Raw genomic sequence first — 21,712 nt, 5'->3', positions numbered from 1 at the left:
TCAAAACTCAGATTGAGTCCCAAATGCTACAGGAAACTTTTCCTGACTCCCCAGTCCAGCTTCTTCCACCCCTGTTTTTGTTTGGTTATTTCAGTCCTGTCCAATTCATCATGACCCCATCTAGGGTTTTCTTGGCAAAGATGCTGGAGTGGTTTGCCATTTTCTTTTCCAGTTCATTTGACAGATGAGGAAACTGAGGCCAACAGGGTTAGGTGACTTGCCTAGGGTCACACAGCTAGTAGGTGTCTGAGGCTGGATTTGAACTCATCTTCCTGACTCCAGGCCCAGTGCCCTATCCATTGCGCCACCTAGCGACCCTCCTCCACCCCTACACGCAAAAAAATCTGACATTTAGTTTGTATGTATTTTGCATTTATTTATATATATGTACCAGTTGTTTCCTTTAATAAAATGTAAAGTCCTTGAGGGCAAAGGTGTGTGTATATAAATGCCGTTTCCCCATGGAGAATTCAAGCTTTTTGAGGACAGGCAACGTCGCACTTTCTGTTGTTGTACTCCCAATACCTCGAATGTTGGCTGGCACGTCACAGGCACTTAACAAACAAGTGATTGTGGAAGGAATGATTGGGTTTTACTTCTGAGAAGGCACTGCCTTCTTCCCTGTTTAACTCAAGTCTAGGCATCAACAAAATTCCGGGATGAAGAGAGAGAATTCGAGCATGTCAGAGACAAAAGGGAACTTAGAGATTCCTCCAGCTCTCTCATTTTACTTGAAGAAACAGAGAAATGGGCAGGTTGAACTCCAAAAGACCTCTATCTATACTCCCCCCCTCCCCTGAATTCGCCCTTCCAGAAATGAAGAGGTTAATTCGGAGATAAAGGAATGGGGTGGAGGGAAGTGACCTCAGTTCTTAGCATTCCTCCCCAGATGGAGACCTCTTGTGGGAAGAAACCTGGATAGAAATCAGTCCAGAGAAATGGGTGACTCCCCCTTCATTCTAAAACTAGCACATCCCTCTAGAAATCTTCTCATCTGACTGTGGAAAACCCCACTTAGCAGCGACCAACCCCCTCACCAAGATATTGACCCTCTACTGCAGAGAGCTTGCCTGATCCCCCACCCCTACCCTTATTCTCCAGGGAGTCCCCCAGAATGACTTATTCCTCCTTTGGCAGACAGACTAACAATCTGGGATTGATGGGGTCTGACAGCACCATTTCGTTGGGGAAGGATCTCAAAAGGAGAGGAGAACAGAAAAACAACATCAACTTTTAATTGAGATTGCAGATTTAGAAGATTCATAAGTGAAATTATTCCCCAAGGATATATAAAAAGTTACTTATGGCAAGAGCTAAATTGGGCATGCTTCAATCAGGGACTGTTGAGAAATCATTAAGATATACAAGATAGTGTATGTGTGTGTGTGTATATATGTATATGTGTGTGCATATATATATATATGCATACATATATATAATCAGTAATAAGGGTCTGAATTTCCTTTAAAAAAAATAAATTCAGGGGAAAAAAACAGCAAGAAGAAAACATGGGAGGCAAGATCATGGGAATGTTTTCTATTGAATGGCAGCTGGGAAATATCCTGGAGATCCTTGCACAGGGAGACCCCACTTATAACTCTTGATCACACCCAACTCTCTCCTGCTGAAACCTAGAAAGGGGTAGGGAAAAGAATGTCCAGTCACCCAAGTGGTTTATAAAAGGAGGAGAGGGCTAGGGGGAACTCAGGAGAGGAGATAGGCTCATGTGATGACCATTGAGATTCAGTGCCCAACATCTCTTCAACACTGATTTGGGCGATTTCTTCAGGTCTCAGAATGGAGCAGCTCCAGAGAACATTCTTCTTCTCATTTCAAACAGGGAAGACACTTCCCTCTATCTACCAACTTTCCACTCCCCACCCTCATCTCCCTCCTCCTTCATTCCCAACTACTTCAGACATGGGAACCTCTCTGCCCTGGCTCAGGGAGCCCCACCCCTCTCTCCCTGTATCCCCCCCATTCAGGGACCCTGTTTCTTAGGAAGGAATATTGCCTTTTAAATGACTGGAACTCAATCCCTGCTCCTTGGCCCAATGTGGAAGGAAATTATTTAATATAACCCATCCCACCCCCACTCAGCCTGTCTGAGCTTACTGACCCAAAGTTCTTCCAGGTCTCTCTATGTCTCCCCATCCAGAATTTCCTCTATCCTGGTGAATGAAGAAGCTGTGACTAAAAAAGGTTCGCTATCCATGACCCTTCCCCAAAGTCCCTAATCTTCTACTTACTTCCTCTCTTTCTTCCATATGTATTCAGAACTCAGAACCTTAGACTTCTTTAAAAAAAAGGTTTTTTTCAGTTTACAAGAATTTTATTTTCTTTCCCTCCCATCTTCTCCCAACCCTGGAAAGAGGAAAACAAAACAAATATGCATTGTAAACAAATTCCTACACTAACCATGTCCAAAAAAGTTCTGTACCCTGAGTCAATCACCTCTCTGTCAAGAGGTGGGTAGTATACTTCATCATAGGTCTCTGGAATCATGGTCAATGACTATTGATAATAATAGCCAGAATTGATATAGTGCTTAAGGTTTGTAAAGCACTTTACAAACATTTGTAAATTTATTTTATCTTCATTTTATTCTCACAATAGCTCTGGGAGATAGATATGCTATTATCACCCCCATTTTACAGATGAGAAAACTGAGGCAGACAGAAGTGAACTGACTTGCCCAGGGTCACATAGTTGGTAAGTGTCTGAGGCTGAATCTGAACTCAAGTGTTCCTAGCTCCAGGCCCATTGTGCCACCTAGCTGCCTCATTATTCTGAACAGAGTGCTGAAGTCTTTCAAAGTTGTTTGTCTACAACGATGATATTATTGTATAAATTGTTCTTCAGATTCTTCCTTCTTTATTCTGCATCATTTCATACGATCTTCCTAGGTTTCTCTGAAACTATCCCTTTGGTCATTTTTTTAAGGCACAATAGCTTTCTATTTTCATATTTGATCATTTGTTTAGCCACTCCCCAATTGTTCTTTGCCACCCCAGAAAGAGCTGCTAAAAATATTTTTGCCCATATGGGTCCTTTTCCTTTAATCTTTTCAGGGATATAGGTCTAGTTGTGGTATCACGAAGGGCATACACAATGTAGTAACTTTTTGGGCATTGTTCCAAATTGCTTTCTAGAATAGCTGGACCAATTTCCAGCTCCACCAACAGTGCATTAATGTGACCCATGAGCTCCTATTTGATTTTATTTTCTAAAGTGCTTTCCTCTTGGAGGGGTAGGTCAGTGACAAACAGACCAAGGGCAATGCTAAGGAAGGTGGAGGTGAGGCTAGATATTGAGAGGGACCACCCCACAGAGAGAACTGTGAGAAATGAGAGAGAGAGCGAGGAACAGGGCAAGACAGGACAGCTGAGGATCTCACTAATTTTTCTTGCCTGGGCTGGGGAACGAATGAGAGAATCTAGAGGAAGTACTTGACCAATCCAGCTACATCCTGGAGTGGGACAGGGAATTTTGGATTTCCAGAGAGCTAGGAGGGTACATCATGATCATCTAGTCTGACCTCTCAATATACCCATGAGGAAACTGAGGCTCAGAAAAGTTAAATGATTTGCCCAAGAACAGGTAGCAAACAGAGTTTGATTTGAAAGCTCACCATCCTTTCCTCCTCCCCGTTGAAGCTTAGTTGCAGGTCACAAGAGACAGACAATCCCAGAGGATCAGCCTGGACTTAGTGCCATGGACAAGCGACTCAGGAACAGCAGGGACTCAGAGGTGGGAGCTGGGGGTGGGGAGTGTCTCACCAGTTCCTCTCACTCCAAAGCCAGTTCTCTTTCTTCTACATTGTGCAGCTTTTCAGAAAAGAGGGAACCGGAGTTGGAGGGCTGCAGGATCAGAGGCGGTTACTTCTTCCCCTCCCCCCTCTTGGTGCCATTCCCGGTGCCAGCTGGGCTGAGCTCACTCTCAGATCACTTCTTGATCAGGTGATCCAGCTGTCTGCTGTCCGGGCTCAGCCTCTGCCAGCCCACTCTCCAAGGAGGGCCACAGCAATGGCTAAAACTACTTGGAGAAGATCAAGTAGGGCAGAAAAGACTTGCATGAGACCAAAGACCTCTCCCAATCCTGACCACCTCTCAGGACCACCACTCCACCCCCCCACCCCCATAAGAATCTGGATATCAGGGGTCCTCAGCTCCTCAGGAAGAAGGGGTGGGGGTGAGAGGTGTGGGCCAGAAAAGGAGTAAAGAGATGCTGGGATCAGGAGGCAGATGGGAAACTTCCAGATTATCCTCTTGGCATGAAGGAAACTAAAGTGGTGGAGGGGAGAGAGGGGAATCATTTACATTGAAGAAATCAGGCCCTTTCCTACTCCAGTCCACCCCCAGTACTTATCTCCTCTCCCCCGCTCCCCCCTACCTCTCCCCCATTCAGAAGCAGCTGCAGCCTCAGGCATCAGGAGCCATGGATCCCAGAGGCTATAGCCAGGACTCTGTGCCCAGGCGGTGGGCAGAACATCAGGAAACCAGAGGTAGAGAGGAAACAGACTCTAGCTTTTGGAAAACCCAAGAAGCCATGAGGAGAAGGAACAACCTGCTTCCTCAAACACCAACCTGCTCACTCCTGATTGCCTCAGGCTGGCAGAATTCTCCTTTGTCAGAGGCTGCTCTCACCCCAGTGAGACCTCCTGGACCTCCTCCCTCTGCAGTGGTGACCCAGCCCCCTTCTCACTCGCTCTCCCCTACAGAGCCTTCAGCCATCTCAAGGTTGGGAAGGGCCAGGGTTGGCAGGAGGCCTGGCACATCTGAGCAGTGACGACAATGTTTCTTCCACAGCCCTTCTCTGCTAGGCCCAGCCTAGCAGGACAGGCACTGGGCTGGGAGGGGGGCCAGGGAGAGATGGAGGGGAATGAACCTTCCCCTCTCTCTGGTTCCTTTCCCACAGCCTCCAGGGAAACACAGCTCCATTGGAAGCTGGCCCCAACTCAAAGAAGGGTGGATAAAGGGGACCCTGCCTGGGGGTATTCGCCACTACACAAGCCTGTTCCCACCAGGGTTACTTTCTCTGAGCTGGAACCATAGTCTCCACCCCCAATCCCCTCCAGTTCCCCTCCCTTCCTCCCACCAGAGCAGCTACAGCATCACAAACACTTCTAGAACTAGCCAAGCTTCCCAATGGCCCTGGCCCTGGGCCTCGCTTGTTATATACCCTTGAGCCCCCCCCACTCCTGCCCCCCCTCCCCCGCCCCGCTCCCTCCTTCCCCTCCTCCGGGCCAGTTCCAGGGAAGGGCAGTACCTATGAACAGAGAGTATGGATGATGCTATGCCAGCCTTCCTTACTAGAAATAACCCCCTCCCACCTTCTCTGCCCTCTAAGCACTTTGGAACAAGAAAAGCCTTTCCCAAATCCTCCAGAGAGTTTCCAAAAGTTAATCTCTGGGGCTCTTGCCTTGAAGTTATTCAGTCCAAACTTCTGCCTCTAGGTAAGGCTCATTCAACTGGGCATCTCTCATGCTACCTCTACCCACTGAAGAAGAGTCCTAGGGGTCCTTCCGTCTATGTTAATTCTTTCTCTGCATCCCTCTCTCTTTCTCTTCCTCCTTTTCCTTGTCTCTGTCTTCATTCCTGCTCTGTATTCTTCTCTGTCTCTCCCTCTGTCTCTGTCTCTGTCTCTCTCCCCCCAGCTTCTATTTCTGTGGCCTCCCTTGTCTCCGGTTTCCTAGGGAGACAGGGATGGTGGAGCCAGAGTCCTCATCTGTCCATCTGTCAGGGAGACTGTTCCGCCCCATCGATTCCTATCCCTTGTGGATCCACAAGCCCTGAGGGACCGAGGTTCAGAGCCCCTAGCACTAGCCAAGGCAGGGGAGGGAATCGGGAAATGACGGGCAGCACTTTGGGGCTCATGCAGTGGGTATGACAGGGCCCTGGGGATGAAAGGCTTCATCATCTGTGTGAAATCACAGCCAGCTAGGAGGGAGGGGAGGGAGAGGGAGAGAGAGGGAAGGAGGGAGAGAGGGAGGGAGAAACAGAGAAAGAGAGAGAGGAGAGAGAGGAGAGAGAGGGAGAGAGAGAGGAGAGAGAGGGACACTGAGAGAGAAGGAGAGAGAAGAGAGAGAGGGAGATGAGAGAGAGACACAGAGAGAGAGAGAGAGAGGAGAGAGAGGGAGAGAGAGAGAGAGAGAGAAGGGCTGTGGAGAACGATCTAGTGAGAGGGAAATGAGTAGCTAGGATGTTCAACCTGGAGAAGAAAATGCTAAAGATAGAGCAGACAGAAAAGAGTGATGTTGAAACAGGAGAGTTTCAGGCTATCCTGCAAGGAAAAAACATGTTGGGGCTTTGGGATAACATACCCACAAAGGTAAAGATTTCTCTATGTTGGACTGAGTTCACTACAAGGTTGTAGATGGTTATCAGCCTAGGCCTGGTCATCTTCTGTTCTGACAGGAGGTAAAGGCCAGAATGGAATGACCTCCAGGGGAAACTAATCTTAGCCTCAGAATTTGGTTTCTTTTCTCAAACCCACAACCTCCTATCATTTTTTAACTCATCACCAACTTCCTGGAGTTTGTTTTGTTCTTCAGTAGTAGGGGAAAATTCAAGACTTCTAGTAGAAGGTACAAGATTTGGGAAAAGGAAAAATTTTCAGGTCTACAGAACTGGCATCCATCGGCTACCACTGCCCTTCCAGTTCCCACATTCCTGTGGGGGTGGGAGATGAGTGATTAGACAAAGAACCAGATCCCCTAGCAATTCAAATAAAAACAAACACTTTTCATTGATTTAAGGGCTGGAAGGCTTCTTAGAGATCATCTAAGTAAACCTCTTCATTTTATAGGCCTAGAAGCTTAGAAAAGGCAAATGACTTGGCCAAGGTCATACAGTTAAGGTCAGAGGAAGCTGATCTAGTGGAAAGTGTGCTTGCTGGTTCAAATGCCTACTTCCATGTGGTTTTCACCTAGGTGCTTCAGTTTTCCTCATTTATAAAATGAGGGATTGAACTCCATAACCTCTGAAGTGCCTTGCTTCCCCTAAATCTATGATCCTACTACTCAAGCCCAGGTTTCTCATTTCAAATTTTTTTCTCTTAAAAACTACACATTTATAAAATGTTCACCCATTGCCCAGCCAATCATTCTGGCTGGGGATAGTTAATTTAGCCTAAGCTATCAGCTTGGCCTTATTGAGTACAAGAAATACCCCTACCTCCCACCCCCACCATGAAAGATTTCTTGTGAAAGGATAGGGAAACCAGAGACGGACAGATGCACTGCTGGACAACAGAGCCCTTAGAACCTAATTTACCAGACCCCAAATTGTCCACTACTGAATGAATCAGTGGGTAAGCCTTAAGTATAGGGTCTGTGTGAAAGTGGGGAGAAGCTGCACCTTTGTTCCCAGAGGCTGAGACTTGGGATCCCAGCGTCTCCGGGAATGTCTTGGGTGGGGGTGGAGGCTAACTATTAGCATCTATTTGGCGGCTTCGCTCCCCTGGAGAGAAGGTAAGGTTTTCTCTCTTGGCTGGGAAGCTTTCTCTGGGGATTTGAAGAATTCCTGCCCCATCCAGCTACAACTCATATACACAGCGAATGTCCCCCCCCCACATACATACACGTGTATATTTGTACACATAGTAAAGTACACACATCCCACAACCATAGAAATAAGCAGGGTGGGCGTGTTTCTTCAATTCACTTGACTTTTCCCTTTCCTTCAGGAGTAGCTTAAAAGGTCTGGTAGGGGTGAGGCTGGGGGACAGCAGGGTAAAGGGGTGGAGGTGGGGGGGTAGAGGTGTAAAGGGGGAGGTAATGTGGGGGCTAGAGGGATAAAGGGGTGGGGGTAGGGTGGGGGTTTGAAGGGTGGAGGGGTGGGGTGGGGAGCAGTTGGGTTGAGGCCACAGGATGTCACTATGGGGGTGTGGGGCTGGGAAGGTGATGAGGATGGGGGTGGGGGGAGGGCTATATCTGCCCAGGCTCCACGGGGTCCCAAGGAGTGTGCGATGCAATATTGGCCCAACCCCCGGGGGCAGGGAGGCAGGCGCCCACCAGAAGTCACGCAGTCCATTCCCCAGTCCCCCAAGCCCGTGGGTGTGCATGGAAACTGGGGGGCCTGGAAAGAGCAAGGCCGGAAGGGGTAGGGAGCGGAGGGCCCGGCGGGGCGGGGCGGGGAGAAAGCCGTGCCTGCTCCCTTCTGGACGAGCCCCAGGGCCAGCCGCCTCTCCAACCCCAGGTCCTCTGTGGGATCCGGTCCGGGCAGAGCCGGAATCCAGGCCGCCTCTTGGCGACTGCCGGATGGGCTGGCGGCGGCCCAGGGAGTGTGTGGAAATGACACCGCCAGGGCGGCGGAGATTCCCCCCCCACCTCCCCCAGCCTGACATTGGCTGGAAAGTGGAGCAGCTCGTCAGGGACAATCAATGGCGATCGATCGCGGCCGCGGCGGCTCAGACAGACGGGGGGGCGGAGGAGGAGGGGTCCGGGGGCGGGGAAAAAGCCCATCACACAACTGCACAACAACCCACCCCAGCCGCGCCAACGCAACGACACACACCCTGACAACTGCACAACTTAGTGACGCCCGGACACGGACACACACCTCCTGCCACGCTCCAGTCCACCCTCTGAACCCATCTTTACGGTCCCCGCCACCCGCAGGACCCGGAGACTCACCCCCCAACCACAAAGTGCGGTGTGTCCCGCACCCTGGAGACACAACGCACCGCACTCACAGCACCCCCACGCACGCCGTGCCCCGCACCCTGGCGACACAACGCACCGCACTCACAGCACCCCCACGCACGCCGTGTCCCGCACCCTGGCGACACAACGCACCGCACTCACAGCACCCCCACGCACGCCGTGCCCCGCACCCTGGCGACACAACGCACCGCACTACACTAGCAACACAACAGTTTTTCCCACGCTCCCAGCAAACACCCGCAGTAAAGAAAGAACACACTTTGTTCAAGACCACAACAGCCGCACCGGGCCGTCGTGCACCAGAAGCACGCCACGCACTCCTTGGCCGCCCCACAGGAGCCAGCCGTGCGTTAGCCACGCAGCACAAAAGCTGGGACCCGGCGAGGGAGGCTCCAGCTGCCGCGCCAGCGCCTGGGACCGGCGGGGACAGGGGCCTCAGACGGCGCTGAATCATTAACCGGGGCTGGCCAGCCCGGGAGGCATGCCCGGCTCCAGTGCTCCCTCCAGTCAGCAGTGTGCCTTATGATGTCCTGCTGGTTCCCGCTGACCTGCGTACATACGGCGCTGACCACAGACCCAGGAATAGACAGGGTCCCAAACAAGTCCAGATACACAGGTCCCACCAAACTGACCTAAAGTCGGCCACGTACATCATCTTGCTGGGACACGCCAAGCCACACAGATGACCCCCGTGGATGTGATTATAAACCAACTTCCTTCTTTCTTCAAGGTCTGACCCTGTCTGCCCACCCCCATCCCTATTTTCGACAACCCCCCCCCCCCCCACACACACACACTCCCTACCCCTACTCCCGGGAGGGAGAGGATTTGAAGGTACGATGAGGACAGTGGTTCCCCTACCTTGACCTCTTACCTCATCCAGCAGCTCACAGACTGTGTGCATACGTGTATGGGGGGGTGGGGGGTGGAAGGGACATGTCCTTTGATTCTTAACCTGTCCGTGTCTCAGTTTATTTAACTTTAAAATGAGTGACTTCTAAAGTCCCTTCCAACTTCACATCTATGGCCCTAATTGCCCAAGGTCATGATCAAATCAATATCTTCTCTGTGCCTTATTTTCATTTGTAAAATGGTCCTAACAGATATACATTCCTGCTCTGACCACTTTGCCAGTTTGAGTTGTATTTGTCATGAGGGTTGAATAAGATAATAATTATGTAAGTGCATAAGTATATAGACACATGGGACAGATTACTATTTTTAATAATTATTACTATTAATAAAGAGTTGTATAGTTCTTGTACTGAATATCAGGAGACCTGCATTCTAGACTGAGCTTGGCCCCCAAGCTGTTGTGTGACCTTGGGCAAGTCATCCATCCTCGAGGGTCCTTAGTTGTTTTCTCTGTAAAATGAGGGAGTTGGATTACACATTCTCTAAAATTCTTTCCCAGCCAGTGCTACCTGAGGGGGAGGAGGGATAGGAGATTGGGGGGGGGGCGGTGTAGAGAGAAAACCTAGGCAGAGATTCCTCCCAGTATGCCTCAGCTCAAGCCTCCGGAAATGCCCCGGAGGAAACAGAGACTGAGTGGGGCTTGGAGAGCCAACAGCCGCCCCTTCACTTCCCTTCCCTCCCGCATAGGCTGGGAAACAGCTGTGTGTTGGGGTGGGGGTGGGGGGGGGGTTGTCGAAAGAGAGGTCTGGGCTCTTTCCGCTGCCCTCTCCCCTCCTCCTCCTCCAGTGACTGGGTGGGGGTGGGGGGTTGAGGCAAAAGCTGGACCTGGAGCAGCTTAGTAGATCCCTTCTTACAATTTATAGCTCTGCAGGGCCTGGCCCACTCTCCCCTGTTATCTGGCCAGGCCCAGACCCTCTGCCGGGAGGATTGACACACAGCCACTGCAGAGGGGCAGAGAAACCCACCAGGGGACACCAGAGCAGAGACAGACACACAGAAACAAACATTCACAGTGAGGGACGCACTGACTGAATTAATTGATTTATTCAATAAAGACTTTTTTTCTCTTCTCACTTTCCCCCCAACCCCCCGCAAACACTAGCCCTGAATTGGACTCTCCTTTGGCTGGGAGAAATTGAGAGATGAGTAACAGACAGCAAAAGTGTGACATGATATAAGCAGTATGCAGGCCTGGTTCCCACTAGTGGCCCTGAAGATGCCTTGCTTGAGCCAATCCCAGAAAAACTGCTATAGTCTCTAATGAGGAGCTGGGGATGTGTTGGAGAGAGTCTAGTTTCCAGGTCACTCCCTCCCACCCTCCATCTCCCAACCAAAGCCTAGGATAAGGAGGGGGAGGGGAAGGATTGACTATAAGGGCTCTGCTACCTGGTTCACCAGCTGGCCAGAGATCTCTCTGCCAGAGATTCAGCAGTACTGGTCTGAAAGGGAGACATTCTTATTTATGGGATCCCAATTGCAGTAGTACACAGCTGAGTCAAAAGGCCTGACTTTGAGTTCCACCTCTGACATTTACTGTGTGACAGTGAGCAAGTTACTCCTTTATCTTCCAAATGGGGAGAATGACATTTGTACTACCTAATACAAGATTGTTGTGAGGAAAGACAAAGTTTTTATTGGTAGCTTCACCTATTTTTGTCCTCTCAAATATTCAATTCGACAAGTGAATTCCCTAACTGCCCGCTATGTACCAGATACGCTCCTGGGCAATGGAGATGCTAAGACAAACATGAAATAACATCTGCCTTCAAGAAGTTTTCATTTTACTGAGGGACACAAATATATACCAAGTATATGCCATGTTACAAGATGGTGCTTCAAATTCATAGAGCTCCAGTTAGCTGTGGGCATGGGTTTGCCCTGAGTCATTTCACTACTCAATCTTGTTTTTATGACTGTGTGTGTGTGTGGGGGGGGGGAGGGTCAGTGGGTCCACAGATAAGTAATTTGAGTAGGGAGAGAACACTCACAGTCTGAGGTGAGGGTAGAGAAAGAGGCCTCCCCTAGAAAGTGACACTTGAGTAAGCCTTAGAGACAAAGAATTTTGAAGAGAACCGAGGAAAGAATATCCAAAGTAGGCAGATGAGTTCAAGGACTAGCTAGGATCCTAGGGAATCATAGAAAATATATTTAAGAGCATAGACTTAAGAGTTCAAGGGGACTCTAAAGGTTAGGTAATCTAACCCTCTCATTTTACAGATGAGGAAACTGAGGACCAGAGAGGTAATGACTTGCCTAAGGTCACACAGGTAGTAAGAATTAGACCCGACATTCAAACCCAGGCTCTCAGATGCTAAGTCTCATGCTTTAGACTAGCAGTTTAATTTTGGCTGAAAAACATAAGAGTATGTGAAGAGGAACAATGGGAAATAAAGTGAGAAAGGTTGGTCAGTAAGATTGTGGAGGACTTTAAATGTGATGATGAGGGGATTTTATCCTAGAGGTAATATGGAGCCACGAAAGGCTTTTGGGCAGGGGAGTGATATGATCAGATATATGCCTTAGCTAGGTCATTTTGGAAGCTGTATGGAGAATGTACTCAAGTGGGGAAGAGACTAGAAGCATGGAGACTAGTTAGGAGGTTGTTGCAGTAGTCCAGGCAAAAGGTGATGAGAACCTAAACTCATACAGCCTCACATATTCTGGGTTACTAACATTCTCTTACACACTCCCACCATCACACGCTCTTCCTGCACTCCTGGTGGCTCTGTCCCAACATCCTGCTGGCATTTCCAAGTTTCCCTCAGCCCTGACCCTGACCCCCTTGGAGAGAAGGCCTCCTCCTCTTCCCTCCCACCCTCTTGCACACACATTCCAGGCTAGCCTCTATCTGATAATCATGGTGGGGGAAGGAGGATGCTACTTGGAAAGGAGAGTGGGTGACCTTTGCTGCTAGAAGACTGGGGGAGAACCTCCACTTCCCCCCTGTCCCCTTCCTTCTGGGCTCTGAGAGGGACCAAAACTCCCACAGCCCTTTCTTTGGCTTGGAGAAAAGGGATAGAATGTCCCTTCCTAGAGCCATCTAATAGGAGCAGGAGCTTGGGAGAGAGACCCAGGGCATGAGCTTTGGCAGACATCAGCAAGACCTCTTCTCCATCACCTCCTGCTGCTCCAAATGGAGACCATAAGTGCCAGAGCTGAGGACTAGAAATGACCTGAAAGGATGTATTTTTGCATGTTATTTTCCATCTCATTTGCATGGAGTTCTGCTCACATCTCTATAGGCTCAGAAGCCTCCATGCCACTCTGCTGTTCCTGCCTCCAATTCCTCACTATCCTCTTTTCTGCTGGCTCCAGACCTCCACCCCAACAAGGCCCTTGGGATCCGTAGGCTACTACAGGGTGAGTGCTGAGGTTCTGAGATCCTGGATTCTCTCCCTGACTGAGACCAACCTTTGGGTCTGTTTATGAGAGGTGAAGTCAGGGGACTATAATATTAAATTCCATTTTAGGGATATCCAAGAACTCCCCCCCACCATGAGCTGTGCTGCTATGTTCTCTGACTCTTCGCTGTATTTAAGTACCCAACATGCCAGAGGGAAAAGACTGGAGAAGGGGGAAAGCTATCATGGGGATGAATGGAGGCTGTACCCTCATAAAGAGGAGAAATAGTTGGGAATGCCTCTGAATGGGCTGTCTCACTACACCATCATTCATCTCTCTCCCCCACTGACTCTAAATGGGGTAGGGAATGTCCGAGTTAGGGATTCTAAGAGTGTCCTAAGAGTTTTTCCACTGATTTGCCTCTGTAATCTCTGGAAAATCATTTCTGGCCTGTCTCCTCATCTGTAAAATTAATGAGAGGATCTCTGAGATTTCGGTGATTCTGAAATCAATTTTGAAGTATTATCTACTATACATAAATCATTGTGCTAGACCTTGGGGATAGAGAGGCACAAAAACGAAATGGTCCCAACCCTCAAGATGCTTTCATTTTATTGAGGTGATAGAACATGTATACACTTAAGTAAATACAAAGTAATTTGAGAAAGGAGAAAGCACTAACAGTCTGTGAAGATCTAAGGGAGAGGGCTTATGAGCTGAGAAACAAAGGTTGTGATAGGCAGTGGCATACTTCAGGCAAATCCACGGAGGTGAAAGATGTAAAATTTAGTTCAGCAGGTAGCTAGCCAGTTGTCTGGCAGTGTGTGAAGGGAAGCAAGGTAGGATTTTTGTGTGTGTTTTAAGCTAGATTGTGGAGGGTTTTAAGTGAAAGGTTGAGAAGTTTGTATTTTTTCAAGGTAATAGGGAGCCTCTGAAGGTTTTTGAGCAAAGGGGTGAGCGAGTAAGGTCTATGTTTTAGGAAGCTTATTTTGATAACTATGTGGAAAATCAGCGTTAAAAAGATTTAGATATTGAAGGGGCCTTGGAGAATGAATTGGACAAGGAGATACTGGAGGTAGTGAGACAAAATAGAAGGCTTTAAAAGTAATCCAGGTGAGATAGGATAAGGCCCCTGAATGACTATGTGGATGGCGAGGAAGGGATAGATGCAAGAGATAGCATGGAATGTCTGTCTTCTCGACAGGAGTTCCTACTCGATTCCCCTTCACCAGAAGTGTTCTAGCAACAATCTTTCTGGCTTCAACCAAAGGCTGAGGTCTTTTCCTCCCTAGTTCTCCAGGATCAGAACCAGCTCTTCCTGCTCCTGCTCTCACAGTTCAACCTCCACACATTAAAAGGTCCTCATTCAGTCTAGTGCTATTTCTGCCCAGTCCACCCCCTCTCCTTTCTCAGTCATATACCAATACCATCACCTAGACCCTGTCTGTCCTTCTCTTCACCCTAGGGCTCCCTGAGATCTAAGGTAGAATCAAATCTAGACTGGGCACCCTGGATTCCTTACCCCTACTGAGATATAACAGCAAGGGTCAACTAATCAACATACTATATGCTATGTTATATGGCAGGCACTGTGCTAGATATTGGCATACAAAACCAAAAATGAAATAATCCCAAGAAGTTTATAGTCTAGCCAGGAAGTCAATATTTACATATATGTATGCATAGATATACATATACATACATACACACACACATTAGATGCTAAATGATTTTCAGAAGAAGGCACCAGCAGCTGGTTAGATCAGAAAATGCTCTGGCTGATCTGGGTAATTTCAGACTGGGTCTTTGGTGGCTGTGGTTTGAGCTATATTATTTTCTACCCCCTCCTCCCCCATAGGATTGAAGGGAATAGGAAATACTGGGGAGGGGGTGATTTGGTGTTTAATCAGTGTTCCCAGGGACCTGGGGGTGGGGTACTATGGAAGTAAAGGCAGAGGATGGCAGGCTCCTCAAATCTGGAGACATTTGCATAACCCAGATGGTGAGCCCTGGAATTTCAAAGAATTCCCTCTGGGAGGAGGCAGCTGTCTTTCTAGCCCTGCTGGCCTACAGCTGCTGAGCCTGAGAACTATCTGAAGTGGGGGTGGCCCAGGAGCATCCTCCCCCTCAATGAACTCAGATAGGAGCTCCTAGAGGTCCTGTATGGCTATTTAGACCACATACTTCCTTCTCTCTAAACTATCTTATTAGAGATGAATCTTATCCATTCCCCAGGAATTTCAGTGGGGGTAGGAAGAAAGTTCATTACCATCTGGAATCAAGGAGCCCAGTGTCTAGGTAGGAGTGATTTTATGTCAACCAAAAGGAGGTACTCATTCATCTAGAAGAGTGAGAGGAAGAACCACTGAACTGTGTATCCAGGATGCTGGAGATTGGATTCTGGTTACCCACAGGGATCCCTGTCAGTGGGTTCAAGTCAGCAGGTATGAAGCAGGGTGAGGAGGGTCCTTCTACTAAGGTGTTAGAATGAAACAACTAGATCTTAAGGATCTTGAGAACCTGAGGGGTCAGCTTCTTCCCCACTCCCACTCCAGAGGAAGTCAATAGCTCCCAAGTTCCTTTTTTGTTAGAGAAATATATTATTCCTGAAGCCCAAAGCATTCTGGCTATGATGCCTAGCTACATAGTGGGTAGGGGACACAAGGGAGGGTAAGAAAACTCAATGGTCCCTGCCATCCCACCTTAGACCAGGAAAGGAAAACAAGTAGGAGTTCAAGCAACCCAAGAAGGGAGAGCCTCTTGAGATAATGGGAGGTGGGGGGGGGGGGGGGGAATATCAGGAAAGAAAACAGAAAGCGATGGTGATAGGCAGAAAAATTTGGGGGGGGGAGGTTTTCTTTTTCTAATGCTGAATAGGGCTGTATAACTGAAATATATATATATATATATATATATATATATATATATATTCTCTCCCAAATTACCCCATGGGAATTGGGAACACCTAAAAGACTTGTATTTGGGGTTGGGGCTAGTACATAGCGTTGACTGACCTTGGCTCCCTTTGGGACCAGGCCTGTTACCATCTCCCTTATCCACAAACCCTTCCTGTACTTCTCCCCTCAGATTGATTTATGCGGTGTCTCAGGATTATGAGAAACTTCCCCTTTATCAAAACTGTCCTTATAATCCATTTATTATGGCTCAGCCTTATTTCTTGATGACTGCTGGCAGATACCATTCAGTGTAGGGGCCCTGGACTCTTTCAGTTAGGTGGTCACTACTGTATGCCATCCTTCCTGGGACCTCCAAACACGGACTGAGGTAATCAGCTCCAATTTAGCACCTCAATCCCCTAACCCCAGGACTGTAGTGCTAAGGAAGTACAGCAGTGTTAAAATCCCCATCGTTTGCCCCTCTCCTTTCTGACCACCAGGCCTGATCTGGCCAATGCTGTGGGTAACCACTGCCCTCTGCTGGCTAGACAAGCACTGGCACTCACTCAGACCGAAGGGCAACTGCCACCATTTTTTCCACTCGTTTCAATTCAGCCTCAGCAGTAAATTTGTGCTTAAGATTTCATACCTTGGGAGACGGCACTGTCTCAAGTATCAATATGGTCCAAAGAGTCTGTTTCCAGCCCCCCGCACTCCTAACTCTGAAATATCTGGTCTTTAGGCCTTTTGTATGTAAGTTAAGCAGAGAAAGATTTTTATGGAGAATCGGACAGTGTAGAATAACTGTCTGCTGGGGCAAATCTGGAAAAGTAAGTAGTGACTACACTATAGGAGGGAAGGCCTCTAGGAAGCCAGTCCAGAGCCTTGTCCCTTATGAAAAGAATAAGGGAGACAGGTCCCAGGAGGAGACTAGATAGTAAGGCTGATAACTTCGGTATCTTGATTCCAGAGCTGTTCTTTTTTCACTTGCAAGAAGGCCTTCAAAGTATAGCACAACAGACTGAGACACATTGATTCCTCATTCTGAGGGTTTACTTTTGTTTGGTTATCAGTAGTGGGGAAGTCCACTGACCTTCAATCTAAATGGGGTTTCTGTATCTATACACTGCATGTCAGCCCAAGCTGGGAGGCCTTGAGCTGCTTCTCTTCTGTAATGCCATGTCAAAGATTCAGGGAAAGATGGGTGCAAAAGCTGGGAAAGGGGTATTTATGGCCCAATCCATCTCAACAGAGCCACTCTCTCTGGGAGCCCAGTTATGATAATACTCTTTCTTACACATCAGGAAAATTAAAAAACAAAAACAAACCTTGAACTTACTATGGAGGTCTTTTGGCATAAACCACTTTTCTGATCTCTAAAAGGAGACACACATAGGGACAAAATTACCATTGGGATAAACATCCTTTTCTTCTCACTCATCATTCTGCCTAGCCTGCCCTGTCCAGAGAGTCTCACATCATAGAAGCAAGCAGAGATACTGCTTCTTCTAATGACAGTACTGCAGGAGACCACTATTTATGGGGCCTCTCCACTTTGGTCTGACCATCTATTCATGGAGGTGATTTTTTTACTTCTAGAGCAGTCACCTGAGGGCAGCATACATCCTCCCACTGACTCTTGTATGGAGGTCCCTCCTACCAACAATTTGACTTGTCATCTTTGAATAAAGGGTTATATAGCCAGAATTTGAAGAAAGCCTAGAACCTATAGTTTCTTTGTCAAGACTGAATGATCACTCCCCACCAATACAGAACACTCCCAGATAACCTTACCCAATCAAGGACCACCCTTAACCACCTTTATTTCCTATGGCCACAGTTCAAACCTGGGACACTGCCCTTACAAAAACAAAAAACCCAGTTTTTCTTCTCTTCCGCAGTAACATCAATCCTGCACACTGTTAGCTATGCTGAGAAGCAACACTATAAATCAAAGAAATCTGTTTTCTTAAGTTACCAGGAGGTAAACTTCAAAAATGCCTATACTTACCTACATACAAGTAGAATATAGAATATGAACTTGCCTTATCTCCCCTTTTAGATTACAAATTCATGTTCTTGTCTATCATCCCACAGCAAGCAAGAAGAATTAGACCTAATTTAATTCAGGTGAGCCAAAGTAGTGTGCTTCAAATCTAACTCTGCATAAGTCTCTCTTGGCAGGCATGCAAGTGCCTGAAGGTCATATGACGTTTTTCCAATCGCTTTGTCCAGAAGCCCAGGCCCTGAAATAATACTTTTTGCAAAGTATTCTACAAATTCTACTTGGAGTTTTAAAATTGGCACTTTTTAGAGGGAAAAGTTCAAAGCTTTAAAGTTTTAAGATCTTCGGAACGGTTTTATTGAAAACAGCCTCTGGACTGCTCCGTGGATTAAAGTCTCTGCAGCCTGGAGCCAAATGAATAGCTCACCTTTTTGTTAAAGGTAGTCTGAGTATGTCATCATGAATAAGTCTGAAAAGGTGCTAAAAATACATTAACCAACAACAGTTCCGTTTAACCTCTGTATCTAGAGATTACTGGGCAAAGGCTATTAGTCAGCAACCTATTCCTTGCTACTTTTAAGAGCAACTTTGACGCTGGGTTCCTCTTTCAAAGACAAACAGTTCTTTTAAGCTCCTTTTTCAAGAAGGCTGAAGTACTACCTAAATTGCTGCATAAAAGGACATGTAGATGATGGGTCAGCCTTAGAAAGGACCCACTGTAGCCTTCCTTCAGAAGTTAAACCAAGTCCTTCCATTTCACAGACATCCAAAACCCATGCTAGGCCTGTTAAGATCCTATCTGGAGGGCAGTGAAGAGGAGTTGAGTCGTTTAGGTTTTAGCCTGTGTTCAAACTAATAAAGATCTCGATAAAAATCATCCAGATATGAGAAATGACAACACCAAGCAGTGTAATGAGTCAGAACCTTGGTTCCAAAATGCAAGTTTTTAAACTCATCTTTAAGACAGGAGTAACTAAAATGCTCTAATTTGGCCTTAACACCTGGGGGGTTGTTAGAATGAGACTAGGTATCTACAGTAAGCACTCTGTAGATATTGTAACTTTGTATATGGAAGTTGTTTTAAGATGAAAAAATACATAGGCGTATTAAGATGAAAAAATATTGCTATAACAATGTTTTTGTTGGCCTCTACCAGTCCAAGGGTACTGTGAAAATCTTATTGCACATTTAGCCACCTAATTCCAGATAAAACAATCAGTTTTAGTTCCAGTAACAAACATTTCACCAAGTAAAGAGAGTTTACGTAACCCCATAAACTAGGCTCAGATCATTGCCTAAACTACCAAAGTGATGAAGATATAGCAATACGGTAAAAGTGAAGACTAAATTTAGTGAAGGGCAGATCCATGATGGAGCACTGCTTCCTTGAATGATCTTGGCCCTAGCTTTCATGAATCTCACCATATTCCAGTAGAAATATGCATCAGGTTATATTACATTCAACGACCATTATAATATTTAAACCTTTAAATAAAGGGAGACCTAACTCTGCAACCAGACAAACCTCATTCGTATCACAGATCATACCCATTTATGTTGGTGTCCATTACAAGGGAGTTTACTACCCCAGAATAAGCCACCTACATTTGCTGAAAGAAGCCAGTTTCCCCTCTTGGAAATCAGCCCAAATGACCTGTCAAGTCAGTAGTACAAACTCTAACCATTCAATTATAGAATTTTTTAGATCTTCCTTCTATCTTGCAGGCATTATCGTATCTAATGGCCATCTTTACCTTAACGTCAGAAAGCATTTTTTAAGTCAAAAGGGCAACTCACAGATAAAAATGGGATAAAACACATGTCTAGAATTTGAAAGATGCTTATAGTTTATCTGAATGGGAAGAAAGCAATGGGGTAAATTTCCCAAATTTCAAGTACTTCTTTTATATGGAAGATGCAGCAGGTTAGCATTTACCAAGGGTATCATTATCTTAATTCAAGACAAAGTTTTCAACACACTAAATATAGTTATAGGTGAATAATCTACATGGCAATTAAGTAATACTTAAGGTACTCATATCTTCTAATAAGCAGAAGTTAAAATAGTCTTCAATTCCCCACTGCTATTAAAATGCTAAAGGGGAAAAAAGTTATTTTTACAACTCTGGACAGCAAAAGTATATTCATTTGTATGCTCTTTGATTCAGGAAATACACTTTCCTTTAAAATCAAGTCAAATGTCAGAGTAAATGGAGCGAGGGTGGGGTGACTAAAAAAACTAGATCAGCTTTCTTCATGTGGCCCTGTCAGGAATTCTAATTCATCCTATACTTCCTTTTTTTAAATTAAATCTGTTCTTAAGGTACTTCCTTTTGTCGCTGGGAAACAACCCAAAGTGTAGAAGCTAACAAGTTAATGTTACTTTGTTGTAGTCCCAAAGAAAGTATAATCTTATAAAATCACATTAGCAAATAAAAAGGAGTAATTTTGTACATGGAAATTGTTAAAAGGGTATATAATCACATTTAGGCTTTTCTGCAGGATATTCCTGGTATTGTTTGCATGGAAATAGCTCAATCATCTATAGACAATTTTTGCTTTTGAGTTCTGTGACATCACCTCTTTTGCTTAATTGCTTTGTAAAGATGACAGAGCCATCTTTCAGCTCTTCAGTGATCAATCACATGCATTCCTCAAATAGAAAAAATAGGGTAAAAATGCATTCTACCTCAAACAAGTGTTTGAGATTATCCTTTTCATTAAGGGTTTATAAGAGATGCTAGTATCAGACTTTACCTAGTGCTTAAAAATTGACTAGTGAGGGGATCCAAAAACTACATGAAACTACCTTTTTTTTTTTGGTAGACAAGAAGACATTCAACAATAGGGATAAAAGTCTGCTTAAATAAGCTGAATTTCAGGGAAAAGTGGCAACTATACACATCTATGATATGTAATGGAAGGCCTTATCTTTATTTGCCCATAATACTATAGTTAGAGTAATTCAAGTTAGAAATAGGGCTCGAGCCTAACTAGTTTGAAGCTCAGCATCATTTAAAAATTAAAAAACAAAAAACAAAACCTTTTGTTCTCCTTTCATGGAGAGTAGTTATGAAGAAAAAAAAAAGCTCCTCTTAGACAAAGCAAGATGTGGAAAATACTACATGACAAAAATATCAGAAAGAATGCAAGAAAAACAAGCATTGGAGTTAAATATCACATCTAGGTTCAAAGTTGCATGACCCAGCGAGACACTAAGAGATAAGACAAGTTGAACAAATTTAAACCAAAAGCAGTGGACATTTATTCCTCAGTTTTTTGTGCAAGTTAAGTGTAGAGATGCATTTGGAAAATGGATGGGACAGAACGTCAGATCCCAAGGGGTTGCTTTGTAGTAGCCTGGTTTACAACAAGAAAAACTTGTTAACTCATCTGGTTCATGGAATGTTTCTGGCAAAGACATGATTTACAAGTAAAGTTTCCAACTACGATCTTTTACTAGAGTCAAGTTAAGACTTCAAAAGAAGCCATATACAAGTACAATTTTAAACTGGATGAACAGCTTGCAATTTGTTAGTGCAAAGAATAATGTAGTTTTCTTCATTATGAAATTGTGCTGATGTTTTTCAGTTTTGTTAAATTTTACTCCTAACATTTGATATTCACTTACAGAGGTTAACTTACTAACAATATAAATGCATTTGTGTCTTATATTCCACACATGGGAATGTCTTAAGTTTTCATGATGTGTTGCTTAGATTTTCATTAATAAAGTAAACTTATTTGGTTTAACAGTCATGTTCCTTGCACACTAAACATTTAAATTTTATCGAGGTGTTTTTAAGCTTATGTTCATATCTTGTTTGGTCAAATTTTACACACAGCTTTTTACAATGTCAACTGTGATTGTTTCATGATTTTGAAATG

At 45.8% G+C, this 21,712-nt stretch overlaps 1 long non-coding RNA gene across 2 annotated transcripts; it reads right to left on the bottom strand.

Annotated features, from left to right (window-relative positions):
- Window positions 1-375: 375 nt before the first annotated feature.
- On the bottom strand, window positions 376-5,130 carry LOC140518365 (uncharacterized). Of its 2 annotated transcripts, none has more exons than XR_011971909.1 (3): window positions 4,587-5,130; window positions 2,120-3,827; window positions 376-1,631 (listed from the first exon to the last, which is right to left on the bottom strand). It is a non-coding gene; the product is annotated as an uncharacterized lncRNA (long non-coding RNA). The 2 variants fall into 2 exon arrangements; XR_011971908.1 differs by lacking the exon at window positions 4,587-5,130 and having other exon boundaries at window positions 2,120-2,171; window positions 2,250-4,344.
- Between the last annotated feature and the right edge of the window lie 16,582 nt (window positions 5,131-21,712).

This window comes from Notamacropus eugenii, chromosome 1 (assembly GCF_028372415.1).
Source record: "Notamacropus eugenii isolate mMacEug1 chromosome 1, mMacEug1.pri_v2, whole genome shotgun sequence".
NCBI classification, from domain to species: Eukaryota; Metazoa; Chordata; class Mammalia; order Diprotodontia; family Macropodidae; genus Notamacropus; species Notamacropus eugenii.
This window is presented reverse-complemented; position numbering and strand designations above follow the sequence as displayed.